This window comes from Euprymna scolopes, chromosome 16, assembly GCF_053919585.1.
Source record: "Euprymna scolopes isolate OS-2025 chromosome 16, ASM5391958v1, whole genome shotgun sequence".
Taxonomy (NCBI): domain Eukaryota; kingdom Metazoa; phylum Mollusca; class Cephalopoda; order Sepiida; family Sepiolidae; genus Euprymna; species Euprymna scolopes.
In genome coordinates, this window is record NC_136497.1 from 43,048,438 (window position 1) to 43,068,100 (window position 19,663).

General features: G+C 38.7%; 1 protein-coding gene across 8 annotated transcripts in view; it reads right to left on the bottom strand.

The window, feature by feature from the left end:
• LOC145295929 (sex peptide receptor-like) overlaps positions 1-19,663 on the bottom strand; it is a 701,703-nt gene that overhangs the window by 312,181 nt on the left and 369,859 nt on the right. For 7 of the 8 annotated variants that reach the window (XM_080141812.1, XM_080141810.1, XM_080141811.1 and 4 more), the window contains one exon: positions 10,935-11,073. The exons of the other annotated variant lie outside the window; for it this stretch is intronic. The gene's annotated coding sequence lies outside the window, so the exon portion shown is untranslated. The remainder of the gene's footprint in view (positions 1-10,934; positions 11,074-19,663) is intronic. 8 annotated transcript variants of the gene reach the window in all.

Below are 19,663 nucleotides of genomic sequence, written 5' to 3' on the forward strand. Positions count from 1 at the left end.
TTAATGCATCTAAAACCAAACTCCTATCTTTACATCATCAACGCTCTGATCCCCATCTGGCATCAATTGAAATGGATGGCTCTCATCTTGGAGAAGCCCCATGTTTTGACAAGCTTCTGGGTTTGTCCTTTACTCCTGATCTGAAATGGAACACGTACATCAAGTCTGTTGCCAAGGTCGCTGGAAAGATGGTGGGATCCTTCTACCGCTCCAAAAGATTTCTCACTACTGATGCAATTCTCTATCTATATAAAAGCCAAGTACGTCCAAGGATGGAATACTGGTGCCATATTTGGGCAGGAGCTGCTAAAAACAGCCTATCCTGCCTTGACAGAGTACAAAATAGACTTCGTGGCTTAGTGGGGGATGCCCTTTTCTCTTCTCTGCAACCTCTCTCCCACAGAAGAAATGTTGCGAGCCTATCCTTGTTTTATCGTTATTTACATGGCAGCTGCTCGTCTGAACTCCAATCTCTGGTCCCCCCTCGCCAATCTTTCACGAAAAACACCCGTCGAGCTGAATCCACTGTCAAAAATTTACCCCACTCTTTATCTGTGCCTGAATCAAAACGTAGATTCCATGAACAAAGCTTCTTTCTCAGAACTGCACGCCTGTGGAACTCTGTTCCGTCTGCCTGCTTTCCACCTGACTACAACCTGGATGTCTTCAAGTCCAACGTAAACAACTTCCAAATGAACCGCTCCCTTAAGTAAACACTTCATTAAATCTCCGCACTAACGTACTGTACTTGCAATAACCCTTTTCCCTGAGTGGCTTCCGGGCCTTGATAAGTGGTGACCACCGTGTAAAAAAAAATTATTATTATTGTTATTATTATTATTACTACTACTACTACTACTACTACTACTACTACTACTACTACTACTACTAAAATGAAAAAAGTTTTATTTAATTTCAAAGTACTTATGCAGAGAATGGACAGTAATTTAAAAACTATTTTATATATCCACCTAACAATTTAATAAAATTAATCACACGGCAAGGGATTTACCTTCTTTTTTACGTAAACTTAGAATTAAACTTTAAAATCAAATAAAAAAATAGCACGGTTTGTACATTTTTTATTTATACTAAAATAAATAACATAAACACGTACTTTTTAAGAATACGGCCCTTTTATTATTGTTGGTGGTGATAGTGGTGGTGATTTTATTGTTCTTATTATTCCTATGTACAGGTACTTCTGATGGGCTTTATAATTTATTTTGATTTTATACATTTTTCCTAATTTTTTGTTTTTATTAGAATTTGGGTGGCAGTAACCTTCTCTGAGGTTCCAGTCAACTGTAGAGACTTCAATGTTCACAATGTGCAATGGTTAACCCACTCAAACAAGACCGATGGCGAGGGGAGGTTCTCTCATAATTTCTCCATTGCTTATAACCTCACTCAGATTGTTCATGAACCCACCTGTGTCCCCGACACTGACAGCCAGTATGCAAGTCTCCTAGATCTTTTTCTCACAATTTGCCTTGAGCTATGTTTATCTTCCGTTCTGTCTCCACTTGGATCTTCCGACCACTCTGTTGTATCAGTTAAGATTAAAACGAAATGTAATATGTCCTCAGACGTACCTCTCCATCGTACAGTATATCGATACTCTATGGCTGGCTGGGGTAGTTTCCGCACATTTATATCAGACCTACCTCTGCGTTCCATGTTTAAAAACGACGTGTCCTCTATAGTATCAGACCTGAAGGAATGGTTAATTGTAGGTATAGACCGTTTCATACCCTCGAAAAAGTTTCAGCAAAATCCAAACTGCCAGCCATGGTTTTCTCGAGAATGTGCTGCTGCCATTGCACACAGTATCACTTTTTCCATTGCTTCAAACGTAATAGATGTACTAAGACTAAAGCTGCATTCAGGTGCGCCAGCAACCTCTGTAGAAAAGCAATAAAGAATGCAAGGGAGTTGTATGTTCAGCCCATCGTCCAAAGTAGCTGAGCAGCGGTTAGGGACCCATCATTTTTGCAAATAGCAAACAGAATCCTGAACAGAAGCGTGTGCTCTATCCCAACTATCCTCAATAGACCTGAGTTAATCTCGTCAGCATCAGACAAAGCCAAACTCATCGCCAATATCTTTGCAGCTAATTCTACCATTTATGACCAAGTATTTCTTCGTGTATCTATGTGACATACAAATATCTGTACGTGATGTTTCCAAGCTAATAAAAAAACTTGATTCCAGTAATGCAACTGGTCCTGACGGCATTCCAATTATAGTGGCCAATAAGCTTCAACCAGAACTAGCGACCATATTTACAAAGTTATTTAAGCGTTGTCTTAAGGAGAAATGCTTCCCAACACCTTGGAAAACTTCATCAGTATGCCCTGTCTTTAAGAATTCAGGTGATCCCTCACCTCCCTCTCAGTATAGGCCAATAAGTATCCTGTGCATCATGCTGAAATCTGTGTTAAATAAAAAAGTAGTCAACATCTCAGCAGAACAACCTTCTTAGTGACGTGCAATCTGGTTTCCGTTTTGTTAAATCTACAGCAGACGTGCTTACAGTTATATCTCATAGGATTAGCGAATCTCTCGAGTGAGGCTTCCTCTCTAGGGCAATTGCTCTTGACATATCAAAGGCCTTTGATAAGGTATGGCATAAAGGTCTACTTCACAAGATCTCCAGCTATGGTATAGCTGGAAATGTCTTCTCAATTATTAAATCATTTCTCTCTGATAGGTTCATAAGAGAAGTAGTTGATGGGCAGAAATCAGAGGCTCTCGGTATTAATGCTGGAGTCCCTCAGGGGTCCATCCTGGGCCCAACTCTCTTTCTGATCTACATTAATGATCTTCCAAATTACATCCTTACATCATTCGAAGACATCTATGCTGACGACACTACAATCTATGGTAGCACATCAAAGACCATAAACGACCAAGTTCTCTCTGGTTCTCTCTCCTCTGATCTTGAGCATGTCGTACAATGGGGAAAGGAGTGACTGGTTACTTTTAATGCATCTAAAATCAAGCTTCTATCTCGACATTATCTACGCTCTGACGCCAATCTGCAATCGGTTGAAATGAATGGCTCTCGTATTGGGGAGGCCTCATGTTTTGACAAGCTTCTGGACTTGACCTTGACACCTGACCTGAAATGGAACACATATATCAAATCCATTGCCAATAGTGGGAGCCTTCTACTGCTCCAGGAGATATCTCACTGCTGATGCAATTCTCTACCTATATAAAAGCCAGGTACGACCAACGACGTCGTACTGTTGCCACATCTGGGCAGAAGCTGCTGAAAGCAGCTTATCCAGTCTTGACAGAGTTCAAAATAGACTTTGTAGTTTAGTGGGGATACCTTTTTCTCTTCCCCGCAACCTCTCTCCCTCCCACAGAAGAGACGTTGCGAGCCTGTCTCTGCTTTATCGTTATTTTCATAGCAAGTGCTCAGCTTAGCTTCAATCTATGGTCCCTCCTTCGCCAAACTTTCACGAAAAACACTCGTCTAGCCAAACTCGCTATCAATAATTTCCCACACTCTTTATCTGTGCCTAAACCTAAATGTAAATTCCATGAACAAAGCTTCTTTCTTAGAACTGCACGCCTGTGGAACTCTCTTCCGATCCCAAAAGTGATTCTTTAGCTTAATTTTCCCTTATTGGTCCTAATGATAAATATTTATTATTTTAAATTATCACTAAAACTAAACTCATGATAACATCAAAATGCGATGTAAATTTATTTTACTTGTATAAAGAAAAGCTAAAACAAACAAAAAACTTAGCAAAATTCTTAAGGTAACTTTTAAAAGAATGCAGTTGATTTACAATGTACAACTTTTGTGGCAGCCATTGAAGCCCTACGTGGTGTCGAAGAGGATGGGACTACTGAGTAGGACAAGCACTATTCCGACCTCGATTTTAAAGGTACAGAGATAGAACGGAAACAAGAAACACATAAACAAGCGTGATAACGTGTAATAGATTAAAGTAGATTAATCGTTTTAACCCGATACACTAATCAATAAGTGAGCTCATGTTTCCGGTAGGTGTGGGTATTCATCTGTTCGTATGTATACAAGTCGATAAATTTTAAGCTTAACGAAACAATCCGATGGAATATAAATTAAATGATAGATAAACTATAAACTTTAAGCTTTTGCAGACGATACTAGATGTGCAATTTGCATGATTTCTTTAATGACTTTTCCTTCCTGTCAATCTAGATCTGTGTGCTCGAAAAGATTTCAACTAAAAAGCTCGTATCGCTATATTGAGATCGCGCGCAGTTACCAAATTGTCTTTTCTGGCGATTCCGTTGTTCAAGTTTAATTATCCAGTCGTTGAAACTGTCCTTCAGTAATAACTTCATCGGTTTACCATTAATTCAAGATATATCGATTTTAATTGGTTTTAATGAAGATTTGAATACGCTGTCATTGCGCCAAAACGTAATTTTAAATAAAATGACGACAACAACTCGAGAGTATCAATGCGAACAAAAATCAATAAAAATCAAATTAACTCATAACGAATTAAAAAGTAAAATAACTTTATATATTTTTATAGGCATTTCTTATTTTAATGCGTATCTCCCGTCAGTATTAAAATCGATCAAAGGGCTCAATCCTAAAATTGAAGAGCATTATATAAGTCTTTTCATATTTACATACTATGCATTTCTTCTAGAATTGCATCTATGAGAGGCTGAAGAACGTCTTGGTGGGTTGTTGGCTGTGAATTTTATAAAATCTTCAGCAAATATGGCGACGTGAAACATGGATACCTGGAATTGAAACTTTAGTGTTACAGTATTTCATTAAAAACGTACATGGATTTATACACTCTAGCGTTCTGCTATTTAAATAGATGCAGAATATCACCTAAAAAGTGTCTAAAGGAGTTAGCGAAGTAAGTGGTTGCGCAATTCACAATGACTATCACTTTCTCTTGACCTGAAATAAGACAGATAAGTTAGACTGGACTAATGTCGGATTTTCCATTCTTCTTTATTAGTTACCCTACCAAGGCCTGAGAGTCTATCCTATATCACTCTTATTAGCATAGGTAGACGGAAGAGACATTGATTTTTACCTTTCACAAGATATTAGTGAATAAATTTTGTAGGATCCAACGATTCTTGAATGCGGCATTTTGAATTCATTGACTCTACCGTTATATACCCTGTTAGTTGCCAAATGTCATCCACCTAAATAATGACCAACTGATTAACTTCAGTGATACGCCGAGAAAAGTTATCACGACATGATATAAAAATGTATATTTACTAATGTGTCATCACTTAATTAGGACAAAGGACACGCGATGATAAGTCTCAATAAGGTCGTCGGTTGGATAAGAAACACTATTATTAAGGAATTGTGAACGATAGATCAGCTGGACAGGTTGTAAAAGGACGAGTTTTAAATGTTTACATTTGACATGAAAACGATCATGGTGTAGTAGCTGGAAAGAAGTTCTATGATATTGTGTTCCTACAGATAGGAATTCATTGGAAGGAAACTCATGGAAATTCTCATTTAGTTCTAGCTTAGAACACAAAAAAAGGAACTATCTTTGCATTAGTTGTATATAGACGAGCTATTGTGATTGTTTTTACATTGAAACATATGAGCTAAGTCGAGCACTGACCATGACTATACCGATAAAGTAAAAAAGACTAGCAATATCTGTTTCGCAAGAAAGACACAGTAGGAAAAAGATATCATTGCCCACAACATATTGTCCTCGAGTAATATATAATAAAAAATATTATATACTAGCATTTCAACCCGGCGTTGCCCGGGTGTTTGGAGGTGTATGTTGAGCAACAACAAAAAGTAGCGGTCAATTTTTTTAACTTTGACCCCTAATATGACCCCTTAACATGTATTGTTTTGGACTCCAATCAAGTTATTAAGTTAGATCCATGTCCAGGGAACCTGTATCTAAAATTTCAAGTGTTTAGACCCAAAATATTCAGAGGAGTTTGGTAGAGTTCTCAAAGGTCAAATCCCTGAACTTTGACTCCTTAACAGCCAAATTTATGGCCGAAAACCGATCACAAAGATTTTTCAAAATCTCAGTACCCTGTATATAAAATTTCGAGTCTGTAGACTTTAAATTGACAGAGTTATAGCGTAGGGAAATGTACACACACACACAAAGATACGTTCACTTTTATAGATATATAGATAGTAATTTATATCCACGTTTTGAACGACCTGATTATAGATATTGCACCTTGATTGCAGCTCTCGAATTCGACGAGACACATTTTAAGAAGGTTCGAGGTTACATTAAGTGAAACGTTGTGAATCTATGAAAATGAAAACAATAGCTCGCATAATGCATACAATAATTTGGCTTCATTTTGTTAATACAATTTTGCATTTCATCTTCATCTTCTTAATCATTGCAATAGATAAGTAACACAAAAGAACATAAAAAACAAAACAAAAAGAAATCTAAAAATATCAGTTTCGTCTTATTTTAATCTGATCGTATGCCCAGTCAGTGCGAATCCGATGTCAAAAATCTAATACGTTTTACAGATATCGTCTTTGGAATTTGATCTGTGATGGGAGATCAAAGATAATCTATAGATATTCCTCTTGGTGTCCATGCAAGGCGCCTGAAATTGTCGCAAGATTTACTTCTGTTTGTGATTTCCGGATTATTATTTTTTGTTAGCTAATGTGTTACCATTATTAGAAATGGCTCGAAGCTGATGCTACGTCAAAAGGATCAGTTGTGAGCTATTTCTAATAATGGTAACGCCATTAGCTAACAAAAAAATGGCACCAACTTCGGTTGATACAACAAAAAATAGTCGTGTAGGGTTAAGTGACAGTTTTGTATGTGACTTCATTGTTACGTTCTCTGTATTTTCAATTTATCTGATGTACAGCAAACCCCCGGGATACGGTGATCATAGGATACGTTTTTTTTCAGGATACGGTGTGGAATACGACGTTTTCTGGCCCCTGTTTACTGTATTTTCCCCGCCTTACAATGTTATTTTTAATGTTTTTTGATTATATACATGTGTATTATATACTGGACTCTCTTTTGTTTCTAATTTTTAATGCCGTATCCAGGGGTTCTATTGTATTATGTATGTTCTATATGTGTATACTTAATCGTGCCATCTTTTTATGTTAATCTATTTTATGAAATTAAAATCTACGTATCAAGGAAGAAAGAAGATGAATAGACATAAGAAATATAAAATATATGTCAAACTATAAAACACTCATGTCTTCTTTTTTGTTAGCTATAATAATGATGATCCCCTGATCGACAAAAAGAAAAAACGCTGTGATTTCAACATTGATAGGTCCTGCAGAGTCTAAGAGGATGGACAAATCGAGTAGAAACAATACTATCCAGACCTCGATTTTAGGGCTTGGATCATACTGTATTCAGAAGTGTCTTTTATCCTACAGTCACCGCTTATCAAGGTCTAGAGCCACTCAAAGATAAGCATGTCTTATTGTCTTATTAACTCGTGTTTTCAGAAGGGCAAATGATGATGCAACGTCCCTTATTTTTATTTGAGAAAAGTTCATCTCAAAATGGCAAACTTGATGAGAACAAAAATAAAATTGTTCCAGAGGACAGAAAAAAGTTGCGAAATCTCAAAACGGATAAACCATTTTGCATTATTTAGTTGCAGAAAACAAAACAAAATACACCCCAAACATTATTAGATATATAATTAGATACGAGGCCATCAAATATGTGCGGATAAATAGATGTCGATAAAAAATGATTATTTCACGCTTAACTTGTATCAGCTCAGTGACCACAACACTGCATTTACACTAGGGACCGTTCTATTTATTTATTGATTGGAAATGTTATTTTATGATAAATATATTTATTAACAAAATAAACAAAAAGCTTCACCTTCTTAACTTAAAGTTCAAAGAACAACAGTTAATCACATTTCAAACAAAATTATCGGCTATTATCAGTGAGATTTCAATGGTAAATAATTGTTGCGAATACGAAGAGAGAGAAAACACATCCCGTCATATCAATATATCGCGTTATCATTCGAACAGACATGTATCAGCCGTATAAAATATGATTAAGTAACAAAGCAAGTGCATTTAGACTAAGCGGATTTAATACTACGTCAAGTTAAAAAGACTGCTATTAGCTGCATCTCCCAAGATACAACAACAGTGCAGCATCTTAAGTCGTATCTCATTCTTATAAAGGTAAAAGATTGTATCAGGAGTAGAGTACTTTCCAGAGCAGAAGAATGATCCGACCATTTTTTTCAGCGACTTTAACAACAGATTTGATATAAGTCCTTATAAGTCCGTAGGAGATGTCCTTTTCTCTTCCCTGCAACCTCTATCTCACAGAAGAAATATTGCGAGCTTGTCTCTGATGTATCGTTATTTTTATGGAAAGTGTTCAATTGAGCTTCAGTCTATGGTCCCCCCTCGCCAAACTTTCACAAGAAACACTCGTCTAGCTGAAAATACTATCAATAATTCCCCCCCACTCTTTATCTGTGCCTAAACCTAAACGTAGATTCCATGAACAAAGCTTCTTTCTTAGAACTGCACGCCTGTGGAATTGTCTTCCGTTTTCCTACTTTCCCGGTGACTACAATATGGTTGTCTTCAAGTCTAACGTAAACAATTTCTTGATGAGCCGTTCCATATAAGTTAACAAATTTACCGAATTTTCATTACTAATGATTACTATATTTTCCAATTTCTACTGTGCACTCTTTAACCCTTATCCTTGAGTGGCCTCTTGGCCTTGATAATGTGGTGATTCCTGTGTAAAAAAAGAAGAAGAAAAGTCCTCCATTTCAGGTCTGGGTAGAAAATCAGTCCTAGGACTTTGTGGATACCCGATTGAATAAAATTTGTGATACAGTTGTTTCCTTTTCACATATCATCGTTACATGGTACTTTGACAGAGGCTGTAGATGTACATTCCAAGTCGGGAAAGTTAGACATTTTCATACTAATGAGTAATCACTTACCAAAGTCGTAAGCCATTCGAGGATAAACATTAATACGATTCTTAAAGAGTGCTATCAGAATATTCAGAAGGATAGACGAAATAAACAAAGTTTCATTATTTAAGAGGACATATAGGCAGGTATTTTTTGACGTTGGACTATGATGTAATAATCTCTAGTCTCACAGTAACATGTTTCACAGATAGGAAATACTTGGAAAGAAACTGTTCATAAAAGTTCTGCTTGGCTTTAGATACACACAGGTAAAAAGGAGTTATTTATAGTGTTAGTAGAAAGACGAGTTGTTGCAGATTCATAATAGGTTGAACTCATTATTTAAAGCTCAATCGAGTTATTATGTATGTAGAGTAGATAAAGACAACTAACGTTTCTTTTGTAAGAAGCGGGCTGCACAGAAGAAAAGTTATCTCCCACTAAATTGTAAAGCGGATTTAATACTGTGTCAATGTAAAAAAAGACTGCCATTAGCTGTATCTCATGAGATGCAATAACAGTGCGCCATCTTTTTCTATCTCATTTTTATAAAGGTAAAAGATTGTTACTTTTAATGCATCTAAAACCAAGCTTCTATCTTTACATCATCAACGTTCTGATCCCCATCTGGCATCAATTAAAATGAATGGCTCTCGTCTTGGGGAGGCTTCAAGTTTTGACAAGCTTCTGGGCTTGACCTTTACTCCTGATCTTAAATGGAATACGTACATCAAATCTGTTGCCAAGGCCGCTGAAAAAATGGTCGGATCCTTCTATCGATTCAGTAGATATCTCACTGCTGATGCAATTCTCTATCTATATAAGAGCCAGATACGTCCAAGGATGGAGTACTGTTGCCACATATGGGCAGGAGCTGCTAGAAAAGACTTGTCCTCCCTTGATAGGGTTCAAAATAGACTTCGTGGCCTGGTGGGAGATGTCCTTTTCTCTTCGCTGCAACCTCTGTCTCACGGAATAGATGTTGCGAGTCTGTCTCTGCTTTATCGTTATTTTCATGGAAAGTGTTCAACTGAGCTTCAATCTATGGTCCCCCCTCGCCAAACTTTCACAAGAAACACTAGACTAGCTGAAAACATTATCAATAATTTTCCCCACTCTTTATCTGTACCTAAACCTAAACATAGATTCCATGATCAAAGCTTCTTTCTTAGAACTGCACGCCTGTGGAATTGTCTTCCGTTTTCCTGCTTTCCAGCTTCCTATAATATGGTTGTCTTCAAGTCCAACGTGAACAAATTTCTTATGAGCCGTTCCACTTAAGTTAACAAATTTACCGAACTTCCATTACTATTGATTACTATATTGTCCTTTTGACTACTCTACACTCTTTAACCCTTATCCTTGAGTGGCCTATCGGCCTTGATAAGTGGTGACGTTTATTTAAAAAAAGAGCACTTTAGTAACAGAGTTGATATGTCCTCCATTTCAGGTCTGGGTAGAAAATCAGTCCTAGGAGATTTTCAAAGTAAAAATCTTCCCCACAAATATATATATATATATATATATATATATATATATATATATGTATATATATATATATATGTATATATATGTATTTATATATATGTATGTATATATATGTATGTATATATATATATGTATGTATATATATGTATGTATATATATGTATGTATATATATATGTATATATATATGCATATATATATGTATGTATATATATATATATATATATATATATATATATATATATATATATAGAGAGAGAGAGAGAGAGAGAGAGAGAGAGAGACTCACTCATTTCAAATAAGGCTGAACAAGGATACAAATATTAGTGATGAAAGGAAAGAAGCCTAGGTTTACTGTAAACTTTTTATTTTGCACAAAGAAAACTTTCGTTTTTATTCAGAGTTTAATAAATTGAAACTTGAAAATTATGCTTTAATATTTAATCTCTCTTACAATTATAAAAAGAAACATTCCACTTACCGTACATATAATAATTGCTAACCTCCGGTTTCTCACTTTTGTTGATTATCTATGATTTAAATATTTCCAAATTGTGTCGGATTTTATGTATCCTTTCGTTATATTTGTTGTCTTATTTAAAATATTGCTCTTCGTGTCTCTGCAAAGAAACATTAAAAGACGTATAAAACACATGGATGGAAATAGGGAAAAAGCGAAATAGACAAATTAGGTTTAGGCGAAAGTTCTTGCGGAATCTTTAATTTTGATTTCAAATTCTGTATTTTCAAATAAGTTTTCGTCATAATACCTTTACTTTATGTATCATTTAATAAGTGTTTTCTCTCTATGTAATCATTTAACTTATAATCGTTTCAAAGCAATCATGTATTTTTTTAAAACTTTGAATACAAAATGGGAAAAAAAGCAAATTCGCACAATTTTCTTATTTCAATTCAAATTAGGCCGAAAAGCTGATGAAACAGCTCGCGATATCAACGAAAGCGTTTGGCCCACGAAGTACTACTGAATGCACAACACATTTGCGATTTAAGAAATTTCGTGGTAGCGACGAGAGTCTTGAAGATGATCAGCAGGGTCGGTCATCGGATGTTGACACTGATCAATTAAGAGCCTTAGCTAATCCAAGCACAACTGTTCAAAAACTTACTTCAGAAGCAAACGTAACGTATATGACGATATCCAACCACCTGAGAGATTGGAAAAGCAGAAAAACTTGATAAATTAGTACTCCACAAATTTAACGACAAACAAAAGGAAACGCTGTTATGAAGTATCACTTTTCCTTCTTTTATGCAACAAGAACGACCCGTTTCACGACCGGGTTGTGACTTGCAATGAACAATGGGGTTTTTATCGACAACCGACGACGCTCATCTCAGTGGTTACACGCCGACGAAGCTCCACGACATTTTTTGAAACCAGAGTCGCAAGAAAAGAAGGTCATACTGACTGTTTGGCCGTCTGAGATCGGTATCATCTAGTACAGATTTTCGAATGAAGGCGAAACTATTACGGCGGAGAAGTAAGTAAAAAATTGATGAAATACATCAGAAACTGTGACAACAACACATAGCATTAGTCAACAGAAAATGCCAATTTCCCTTCAACGACAATGCCCGACCGCACGTTTCTAAACCGACCCTGTAGATGGTGATCGAATTAGACTACTAGACTGCCTCATCCGCCATACTTTCAAGACCTATCACCTACCGACTACTACTTTTTCAAACACCTCGACAACGTACTGCGTGAAAAATGCTTAAAAGACCTTAGCGATATCAAAAACTTCATTGCCACAAGAACTCATTTTTTTACGTTACTAGCATAAATACACTTGTTTTGCGTTGGCAAAAGTGTGTTGATTCTGATGGTGCTTATTTCAATCAATAGTATTTTTTGAGCCGAGATATATTCATCTGAATTTAAAAGTTCAAAATGCAAGAGCTTTTTTGTCAGCCTGATAATATTGAAACGTCAATAAGTCAGAACCTCATCAAGTATATAAAATCAAATGATGAAATGACAAAGTCAATATTTATACATTGGATGCCGTGGTGGGAGAGAATATTCGGGGGGGGGGAGGTTTCGTGAGAACTGGGGAGGCGGCACGTCTTTCAACTTGAAATTTATTGTTTACAACCTCTGTGAAGATAAAATGGAAAGGATTAATTATTCGAACGACGAAAAGAATTGGTTACGTGGCAATAACATTTTGCCATGAAGATATAATAGAAAACAATATCTCGTTTGGAATATAACCGACATCCTCTATGAAATCTGTAGCTTCTATGAGATTATTCTTTTTTGTGTGTCTTTGAAGCATGTTGTCATACATAAGTTAACCACTTTTTTACGTTAATTGTAATCTTATCGTTGAAATACTTCACATAACATTTTTAGAGAGAACGTGTCTTGTGTCGTCTAGGATATATCTAATTGGTTAATCTCTGGTAGTAAAAGTTTCAACAAGCATTCCATAGTAAGACTTAGTTCACATCCGAGTGTGCCCCTTTTATTGGTCACAGAAGCTACTGTTTCAATCTTTATTAACGGAATAGATGTTCTGAAAATGTTCTATAGCAAACGCAAAATAATCCCATGCACACTCTATTATATCAATAGACGCTAAAGAGAGTATTAATTCTCGAAAAAATAGGAGAATACAATCAGCGTATTGAGGAAATGTAAGAATTCAATTCTAATTATCATTAATGGTTCCTACGTGATTTCCTAAGAATCTCGTGAAGTCAATTTTTTAGCAAAAGACTTTTCTACAAATTTCAGCTTATGCGATCAGAATAACTAACTTCAATATTTTCTTTTATTAATATACATATATCTGTATGGGAAGTTACGCCACTTATCAAGAATTAGGATGCCAGTACTGCAACTAGTTTATAAAATATTTCAATATAAATACATCTAAGAATCTTCTACCGAACTTTGCTCATATACTTGCAAAAGTATGATTGCTTAAATAAAAAAAAAAGTTCTCCATCCACTTAGAAAACTTGGTCTACATTTTAATAAATAGAATACCGACGATCAGTCTTCTACATCTTGGTACAGACCGATCCGTCTCTATTAAATTATGAGTAAATTTATTGGATTTCGTTCTGCAAAGTAAACTATTAAAATGCTAACCTCAAGATCACATAGAATCAGTGTATTTTACAAATCCTGGAAAGGGAAATTTTCTTAATATATTTAAATAGTTGATATCGATAAACCTTTATAAACAGTTTTTCGTTAACAGAATTTTCATAGTTCAAGGCGTATCAAATTAAAACATGGCTATGGCTCTCCATCTATATATCTCTCGAGGCATTCATGAATTCATTGTTGCTCATCATTTTTTATGTAGCCTAGGTATTCAGGCTCTCAACGTATGTTTTTCGCTGTCAACCTCTGCTTCTTCTACCTACAATCTTTCCGGTCAAACTAATCTGTTCTATTTCGCCTTTTCTGTAGACATGGCCCATGAATCTCATCGTTTTTTTTCATACTGTTCTTATTAGAGACATTTCTATGTTTGCCATTTCTAATGACTCCTGGTTTGTTTTCTGTTCTGTCCAGCGTATCTTAAAAATTACCTTCAGGAACCAAGTTTCAGTTCCTAGTCACTTCCTCGTGCTATTCGTGATTGTCCAGCACTCACAACCGTATAATAGAACAAACCATAATACGTTCGCAATATGCTGAATTCAGTGTTTAGTTTAATGTTTCTGTCGGTCATGATTGATGACGATCTCTTGAAGATGACTTTGGCTGCGACTCTGCGACTTTGTATTTCAGTAGTGCACCTTCCACAGGTGTGATCCAGTAGCCCAGATATTTTAATTTATCAACTTGTTTAACTGGTACATCGCGACGTTGTAGCTTGCATGTTGGAGCTCGGGTGTTCTTGGATACTATCGTGCTTACCGTTTTCGAGATGCTTAAAGAACGTCCTTTACTTTCAATTGCTTCCACCACAGTATTCAGCATGTGTTGGAGGGTCTCTTCGGATTGTGCTATTAACATAGTGTCGTCCGCATACCTTAGATGGTTAATGTTGTGTCACGCAAACTTATTTTGATGTCCTACACTTCTCTTAGTATATTTTTGCTATAAATAAATCTGATGACAAAATACACCCTTGGCGGATTCCTCTTCTTATTAATGTTTCCTAACTGTACTCTCCATCTATTCTAACTGTCGCCTTTTGTCTCCAATAGAGATTGCTCAGAATTCTAAGGACTTTCCCATCCAATTTTTCCATTAAAACATATCTATATTAAATGCAGATACATGAAATAAATGATAACTTCATACCCGGTCATTTTATAACGTAACAAAAGATATGAGCAATTTTGATGCGCCAAACACTAGAACAAACTGGACATCAATTATTTTGAAATTTAATTAAGATCGCCCTGAAAATATGGACATGACAGTATAAAATATTAATAATTGCAATCAAAGAACAAAACTATTTATTATCGACAAGGCGGGATACTTTCAGTTGAATTTGTAACTTTGTTTGTGCTCAACAAAGCGTTCACATCACTTTACCAATCATTATTTACCTTGGTCAAAAGATTGGTCATAATCTGATTTAAGATTGGTCATAATCTGATTTAAGATTGGTCATTATCTGATTTACAACTAATATAATTTTGGCCACCCTTTTAGCACGAACTTCAATTTTATCGATAGTAACGACTTGCTACCTGATCGACAGTTGTTCAGTTGTAGCCTCAATTTTTACGGAATTTCAACTTCTATATTCATTGATGTATAGATTTTATGCTCATTGATTACAATAACAACCATGAATAGATTTTCAGCTAATTATATTCCAGGAATACTTTGCAAATACTGATAAATAAGGTTTGAACGAGACATTGGCTCACTTTAACGTTGTCAGACGAAGGTATACATTCTTAAGACCTAATTATTTTCTATGGTTCGTAAAAATTTAAATATATCATGTGTCATAAATTTAAAATTGGCTTCAACTTCATTTTTGCTTTGAGTAAGGTATTACGTTATCTCTCACACTTTAACTATGGATCAAACATTAGACCAAGAGAAATTATTTTCAGTTTTATGTAAGACAATAAACCCTAAATAACAGCACCCTTCAATGCGACTCTCTGCATTTCGTTCGTTTATTTTGAGTTTCATTCGTAATTGGATCTGCATACTGTAGTGATATAAAATAGTGCGTGGAAACGATGAAAGATTTAAGGCGATTAAATCGCTAGTACACATTTGTGAAACTGTACGGAAAGAATTGCTATTATTATCAACATGAGTTATGAAAATCGAGTCCGGAGAGAAAAAAAATGTTACAACTTTGTGTAAGAAAAAAAATGTAAGGAAAAATTAAAGATGGCGCCCGACTCTCTCTTTAACACGGTAAGATATCCTCAACACGGCACAAGAAGCAACAGCCACACGATTCCCCAGCCAACTCAATCGTCACTGCCCCACGTCTTTCCCCTCACCCGCTTTTATCGTCGTTCTAGGCCGGCTAAATTTGCATATTCCGAGAATTCGTGTGACTTTGCGAGACATCATACTTTACAAAAGACGGCGGTCGCCATCTTGGTCCCTCTTTTCTATTTTTGGTCGGTAACGCTGAGCTGGTCTCGAGGTAAGTCTTTTCCCCCTCATCCGTCTCTCCCACGTACCCACACAACACGCAAACACGCGGGCGCTTATCTCCTGGATGCACGTTACACTCCCCCCTGATCTGATGATCACATAGAGAGCACTGGGGGGTGGCCTTTTAGTGCGTGTGCTTCTGCGAAGAGGTACATTCACTGTTTCAGATTCGGGCTCTGGATCTGGTTCCGCCTCATCAGATGAAGTATCGCTATCAGTCTCTGGAAGGGGCTCACTGAATCCGTGCATCGGCAGCTCATCGCTAGACGCTTCACTGCTTTCTTCTGTAGTTGTATGACGCACCTCGGTAGCTGGGCGAAGATCTCGCACATGTCGTGGGGTTCGATCGACCAAAACAGACTGCTGGCTAATCACTCCAGATATGTGTCCTCGCTTAAACTTGTCGGTGCACCGATTTCCTGGAGGTCGCACCCACACTGGATCTCCCACTTCATATCTGTTATATGTTCCCTTGTCGGTTGGCTGCGTAGTGTTGATTCCCTTCACTCCGACTCGGTACGTGTAAATAGCATTCGCAGGTGCGGTTGAAGGGGACGTCCCGTCCTTTGGCGTAATGTTGTACCAATATGTTGCTTCCGCAATAGTACATCGCTTCCTGGCAGCAATTCTCTTGATGCTGCGATGGCTTCTTTCAGCAATGCCATTTCCTGATGGCACATGCGCACATCGCAACCGTAGACGGACGCCCCACTCATCTAACAACTGCCGGACTTGCTGGCTACAAAACGCTGCATCATTGTCAGTCAGGAGCTCTTCCGGCGCACCTCGCTCAAAAAAAATGGATGATAGGTGGCGAACAACATTTGCTGAATCCTGTCTGGTCATCTGCCGCCACACCGCAAATCTCGTAGGCCCGCAATCAATGAGAGTTGGAAAGGGCTTGCCACTGTAATGGGTAATATCCATGGCCAGCCGCTGCCACACACTCTCAACTTCCAAGCGACCCTTCTGCCATCGCTCTGGTGCAGGATCAATAGACTGGCAAGCCTCACAATTTCTGACGATCTGTCTGACATCCATCTTGGTCACTGCTGGGTATGCACGCCTCACAAAATAAAGGGTCCTCTTGATACCCGGATGTCCGCTCTGTGCATGAATTTTTTGTATTTGACATGGGTCGATTGCAACTGCACAAGATCGAGCAGTAATCTCCATTCCCATCTTCGCGGCTTCATACCATTTGTGAGGTACACGGGTCAGTTGGTCAGCACGATTACAATGTGATGGCACCAGAGTGACGCTCAGTGATAGCCCATACTCAGATACCAGGTTTTTTAGCGTGTCTAGCCTTCTCCGTATTAACATTTCGCTTGCTGCCTTGGTACGGATTCGTGTCCGTCCTGAAAGTGTGTCAGACACCCAGTGGTAGACACAGAGAGAATCTGTGTACAAGGTCAACTTCTTAGACTGCCACTGCAGGGCCAGATTTACCCCCTTTACAACAGCGTCCAGCTCTGCCAGGTTGATATGCTGAGAATCTGTTACGGGCCGCAGCCAACACGCATCCTCGAACACGTTTCCTCCTTGCTCCAACGATACTCCCAACGCCAAAGAACTGGCATCAACCCACACACCTACGTTGTCTCCGTTAACACACCACCGCCCACAGGCAGGGTCCTTCTTGTTCACTCTCTCCAGTGTCTCTTTAATCATCAGAGTTAGTAGGACATCATCGGATATGTCATCCCAACCCGTGGTTGTTAAATTTGCTCTGCGTTTAATCACACCAACAGCTGCGCGGAGCCAGCCACAGACCGGTAAGTGACCAACAAGTTTTCCACACCAAGAAAAAACGGTCCGCCTTGTAACGAGGTTGGGGATGCTTGGAATTTCACTGCCACGCCTCCATTGTAGGGTGCCATCCTCTTCATAAACATCCAATCCCAATACACGTGCTCCTTCCCTTAAACGTTCGGGATTCTTGCATTCCAGACCAAACTGAGCCAACTTTTCTTTGACACACGACGCAGACTGTACATCTTCATTGACGTATACGTCATCAATGTAAGCTGACGTTGAGTCCCTCATGGGCTTTTCTTGGGACAATACTGTGTTGACAATAGTCTTCATTATCTGTGGTGCCACATTTAGGCCGAAGCCAAGGCGTGTAAGGCAGTACCTCTGCCCCTGGAACCAAACTGTCTGGAACGGCCACAACGTCTCATCAACTCGCACCTGTAAATAGGCTTTTCGTAAATCCAATATTGAGACATTAGTGCCTTTCTGACGCCATTCCCTCAACTTACTGGCGCATACGTCAGCATCGGCAGTGTAGGCTTCAATATGCTTGTTAAGCTCCCTATAGTCCAGCACGGGCCGTACTTTCGACTTGTTATGCTGGACTACTGCCATCAAGGGTATTAGACCCTTAGGAGGCCCAAGCTTGTCCTCAGGGTAGGGGATTAACCAGCCATCTTGGATCCACGCCTTTAGTTCCCTTTCGTATTCTGCTCGGGCCTCACTGGGTATAGGGTACTCTGCAACCCCATTCTTGAGTTTAGTCGGTGCCATTCCCTCGGTCCACTTCCAAGATGCAATCCAGGCCCTCTTGCGCGAGTCGTAGTCCACTGTAAAATCCGGCCGATCGATATGGAGCGCTGCACACACTGGGGCCTCTAAGAATCGCACCTTTCCATCTCGATGAATTGCGACTCCCCCCAGCGCCTTGATGGCATCGTATCCGAGCAACAGGTCAAACCCCAGGAGATTTCCTTGGGTCACGAGCACATTGATCTTAGTGGCTGCACCGGTGTCCGTGTAGATCTTGACAGTTCCAGCTCCACAGCATGTCTGGGTCTCGCCTCCTATCGTGGTGACTTTGATCTTCCTCTTAGTCCAACTTGGACACAGCCTGGTGCTCACTATAGTATGCGAACAGCCTGAGTCGAGAAGTGCTGAGCAGGGTATCCTGTTTACGTAGACGGTTATTACTGGTTGCGCCTTGTTCAAATTTTGCTCGGGGAGCAGGGCGGCGCTGACGTCCTCTCCCCTGATACGTTTCCCGCACAGTTTTGGGCTAGATGCCCCAAACCGCCACACTTAAAACAGCGCACACGCCCCCTGTTGGTGCAATTCCTTGCAAAATGTCCGCGTCGAAAACATTTCCCATTGCTTGCAGGGTTCTGATTCGGAATCTCCCGAGCGCCAATCTGGCCTGTCTGTGTCGCCATCACAACTGGTTCCCCCAGGTCCTCCTCATCTTTGATGATGGCTCGAGCACGTTCCATCAAGTGTTCCATGGTCGTTGTTGAAACGCTGGTTGAGGCTCTCAGTAGCTGCTTCACCCGAGTGGGAAGGCCCGCCACAAACGCGTACGCGAGCGTCCGCTCCGACACCCCTCCACCGAACAGAACTGCGAGTTTCTTTAACTCAGCGAAGAAAACGTCCACGCTTTCCTCCGGTAGAAGTTTTCGGGAAGCAAATTTTTCATAGGCCGTACAAGGATCCATGGCAAATGCCTTGTACAGCGCAGCTTTAATTGCGGTGACATCTCCCTTTTCGGCAGCACTGAGTTGCTGATATACACTCAAGGCACCCCCAGCCAATCTCAGGGG